This window comes from Triticum dicoccoides, chromosome 3A (assembly GCF_002162155.2).
Source record: "Triticum dicoccoides isolate Atlit2015 ecotype Zavitan chromosome 3A, WEW_v2.0, whole genome shotgun sequence".
Lineage (NCBI taxonomy): Eukaryota > Viridiplantae > Streptophyta > Magnoliopsida > Poales > Poaceae > Triticum > Triticum dicoccoides.
In genome coordinates, this window is record NC_041384.1 from 33,643,620 (window position 1) to 33,648,366 (window position 4,747).

Genomic DNA, 4,747 nt, shown 5'->3' on the forward strand with positions numbered 1-4,747 from the left:
CGATGGTGAACTTGTTGGTGGTGGCAACGATCATCTGATCCAACTGAGAGTCGTAGCTGGCATCGACGGCGGCCATCCACCAGCCGGTCGCCAACACCGCCTGGAGATGATCCTCGGTGCCAAGCCGTAGGCCGACGTCGTGGACCATCTGGCACAGCTGCTGGCCGCTCGCGCGCATCGCTGCCATGGGTCCAGAGTGAGCACTTTTGCGCTTATTAGTGTAGGTGCTTAGGCAAATGCTTAGGTGCGTACGATGTGGTAGATGCATTGAAATGGAGGGGCGCCTTTATATGAGTGCAAACTGCGTTGCATTCACCTCGTGCTGCCTCTTTTTCTGGTCCTCCTCCCATTACTTCCCTCATGCATTCACACGATGCTAATTGAAGGAGGATGCATCATTGGTCGTTCAACATTTCGGGAACCGTTACCCTCTCCCTCATCTGCATTAAAGCCATATCAGGAACTGCGCCGCCCGCTGTCAAATCAAATAGTATTGCGCCGCCCGCTGCACGCCCCGCTGAACATGCCTCCTCGCCTCCATCTATGCTTAATTACTGAATTTTAGTTGCAAAAATTAGATACACAAATCCTGCTCTCACTTTGCATACGGGTGTTCTATCTAAAACGTTTGCGATAAAGAGCCATTAAAACCTATAGCCATTAAAACCAAGACACGTGGCGTCACGTGAATGGTTAACGGAACGCACATTGTTTGAATTATACAAATGTTTGAGATATTAAAGTGACAGCTATTTTTTCAAAATGCCTTTGATGGTTGTTATTCTATAGTGCCTTCTCTCAAAATGGACACGAAAAATACCACAGCATGTCGGGTGCCATTCCATAATAGCATGCCAAGTTTCATGAATTTCAGACGAGTTTTGGATTTACTAGAATTTGAAAATATAGTATCTCAACGTTTTGCCGGCAATCAAAGGTGCCCTGGTGTTTGAAATTCATTCCCATTTCTTGCATTGGACCTAAGCATGCACCCAAGGACAAAGATTTGATTTTTCAACCAATTTATATGCTCTAGAGCATGTGCATATAGTTCAAATTTGAATTATGCACATAAATGCATTGATAAATCAGTTAATGCATAAAAATGTCCAAAAGAACCCCAAAAAATCACAAATATTGACACAACACTCCTGTTGTTCTATGTTGACACGAGAAAATTTTTGAAAGCAATAAGAGGCAATGTATATCGTTTTGTCCCCAAAGGTGGGACGTTCCCTACCGAAACCATCATGTTTGCTGTGAGAAGCTCTGGTTTGTGAGAAGCATATACCCAAACCTGCCCCAAATGGGACAAAAAATTTACCATGGCACGTTGATGCCGCTCCATGATAGCATGCCAAGTTTCATGAATTTCAGACGAGTTTTGGATTTACTAGAATTTAAAAACCAGGTATCTCATTGTTTGCGGCCAAGTGACGATGGCAAGGTGTTTGACATTCATTCTCATTTCTTGCATGAGACCTAAGCATGCAACCAAGGACACATATTTGAACTTTCAACCAATTTATATGCATTAGAGCATGTGCATGTAGTTCAAATATGAATTATGCACATGAATGCATTAAAAACCCAGTTAATGCATAAAAATGTACAAACGAACCCCGAAAATACCCAAAATTGACACAACACTCCTATTGTTCTATGTTGACACTAGGAAAAAATTAAAATCGAGAAGAGGCAATGTATATCGTTTTGTCCCCAAAGGTGGGATGTTCCTTACCGAAACCACCACACTTATTGTGAGAAGCTCTGGTTTATGAGAAGCTTATACCCAAACCTGCCTCAAATGGGACAAAAAAATTACCACGGCATGTTGATGCCGCTCCATGATAGCATGCCAAGTTTCATGAATTTTAGACGACTTTTGGATTTACTAGAATTGCAAAAGCAAGTACGTCAACGTTTGCCGGAGAGCCACGGTGTCGTGGTATTCGAAATTCATCCCCATTTCTTGCATGGGACATAAGCATAAACCCATGGACACATATATGATTTTACAACCCATGTTGGTGCATCGGAGCATGTGCATGTAGTTTAATTTTGGATTGTGCACCTGAAATGGCTAGAAAACCAATTTAATGTATAAAATGTCCAAACGAGCCCTGAATAATTCCAATTCTTTTACGACACACATATAGTTGCATGTTCACTGCAGATAAAAGGTCTAGCAATTCAAACACCGTCCATTGCCACTGTGGCCCCATTATGTAATTCAAATCAATACAAAAAATCAAGTAGATCCCACACAGTTTATTATAACCAACCGTGTGAGATGCAACACAAAATATCTTGGAGCACCGCCGGAGTATAGTACAGATACAGCTTATGCGAGAAGGTGTGACGGCTACAGTCCACAGCCCGCTCTGAATAAGGGACTATGTCTGATGACACTTTGCGCGCCAGTTTTTTCGCTGAAGCGATTCTAAATTTTCGGCTTCCGCGGAAATATCTACCTCTCCGCCCCCTCCCCCTTACCAAAAGCCACATTTCCCCTGTTTCCGCCTTCCTTTCCAAGTTGAAACCTTCACTCCTTGCTTGCAGCGCCGCCTCCTCGCCGGCGACCCTCCTTCACGCTGCTCGGCCTCGCCTATCCAGGTAGGTAATCCACAGCCGACCCCCATCCTCCTCCTCCTTCCACATCCCACATGCCCGTCCACCGGCGCGAGCGTGGCACCTTCCACCCAAATCGCTGACCCCTCCACCAAATAAGCGCCGCCCTAAGCCATGGTGCATGCAGTATAGCCAGGATCTCAAGGAGCATTTGGCAGCGGAGAAGCAAATCACGGCCGCACGCATGGATGAGGTCGCGATGGCTGCCATTCGTGCCGACCTCCAGATGTTGGAGGACCACCTCACCGTCGAGGCCACCATCGACGCCTCGCGCGCCGACGCCGCGACGTGGTTGGCTGCTTTAAACGTATGTTTGTGGCATTTTCTCGAGGCCATCGTCGGTGCCTTCGACGAAGACTACGAGGTGTTTTCTCAGCGTGCACGTGCTTACCTCATCTTGAGAGCCAGCAGGTTGGTGCCCGAAGCGGCTCAGGCAACTCATCACTACGACGAAGGCACCCACGAAGCGGAGGCCTCGCCCTCTTCCATGTCCAAGGAGCCAATCGTCATCGATATCTCCGACAATGAGGAGTAGCTTGTCTTATTAGCTCACTATAAGGACCCATGTTCAGTTTGCTAGCTACTGCCTTTCCTTAACAAATTCTAGTGAATTGTTCTATCTACTTTTACCATGCAATCTTCTTCTCTAGAGTATATGTTCTATATGTCATGCAATGTGGTGTTCAGTTAACTGTTTGGTTCAATTCTGCAAATGTGATGTTCAATTCTTCATGGTGCAATTTTCCAAGTTGTCAAGCATGCTTGGTTCAGTTAACTGATCGATCTTCTATTAGGACTATGTTATATTATGCAATGTGGTGCTCAGTTAATGTTTGGTTCATTTGTTGTGGTGTTTAGTTAACTATTTGGTTCAATTCTGCAATGTGATGTTCAATTGTTGTGGGTGCATTCTGTTATTGTATACCATGTGAGAAATAAATCAAATTTGGTTGTACGAAATAAATGAGAAACAAATATAATTGCTATATTTTCAAGTTGTTAAGCATGCTTGGTTTGGTTAATTGTCTGATCTTCTATTAGGAGTATGTTATATTGTGCAATGTGGTGCTCAGTTAACATTTGGTTCATTTGTTGTGGTGTTTAGTTAACGCATAGTTCAATTCTGCAATGCGATGTTCAATTGTTGTGGCTGCATTCTGTTATTGTATACAATGTGAGAAATAAATCGAATTGGGTTGTACTAAATACATGAGAAACAAATACAATTGCTATATTTGTAAGTTGTTAAGCATGCTTGGTTTGGTTAACTGTCTGATCTTCTATTAGGAGTATGTTATATTGTGCAATGTGGTGCTCAGTTAACGTTTGGTTCATTTGTTGTGGTGTTTAGTTAACTGTTTGGTTCAATTCTGCAATGCGGTGTTCAATTGTTGTGGCTGCACTACTAGGGAAAACCTTATACACAGAACTTTAGCAGTAGCGCTTGTTAAAAAAGTGCCCTACTGCTACACAGCAGTAGCGCGTGCGAAATAACCGCGCTGCAGATACATATATAGCAGTAGCGCGTCCCATTGTAAAGGCGCTACTACTAAAATTCCCACCACTAAGCCGATAGGCTACACATAGTAGTAGCGCTTTTTAGAAACAGCGCTGCCGCTAATATTTTTTTAGCAGCGCGTTTATGTGTAAGGCGCTACTACTAACGAAAATAAAATGAAATGAAAAACAAGTAGAGAAGTAAATGCAAATGAAATAAATAGAAAAAAGAGAAAGGAAACAAATAAAATGTAAAGAAAAATAAATGAAAAAAGGGGAAAAGGAGAAAGGCATAGCAGTAGCGCGTTTCTGAAAACGCGCTATAGCTAACTTAGCTATAGTGCGTTTCCAGAAACACGCTACCATTATGTTTCACTTAACCAGCAGTTTCCCTCCCCCCCAACACTTTTCCCCCAAATCCCTCGCCCCACTTCGCCGCCGTCTCCCCAATTTGCCGTCGCCCCACTTCGCCGACGTCTCCTACCGGCGTGGACGCCTGCAACCTCACCGTCTCCCCCCGAGGCCGCCCTCATCCTCGCCGCCGCCGCCCGGGGCCACCCTCAGCCTCACCGCCGCCGCCCGAGGCCGCCCTCGACCTCACCGTCACTGCCCTCGACCT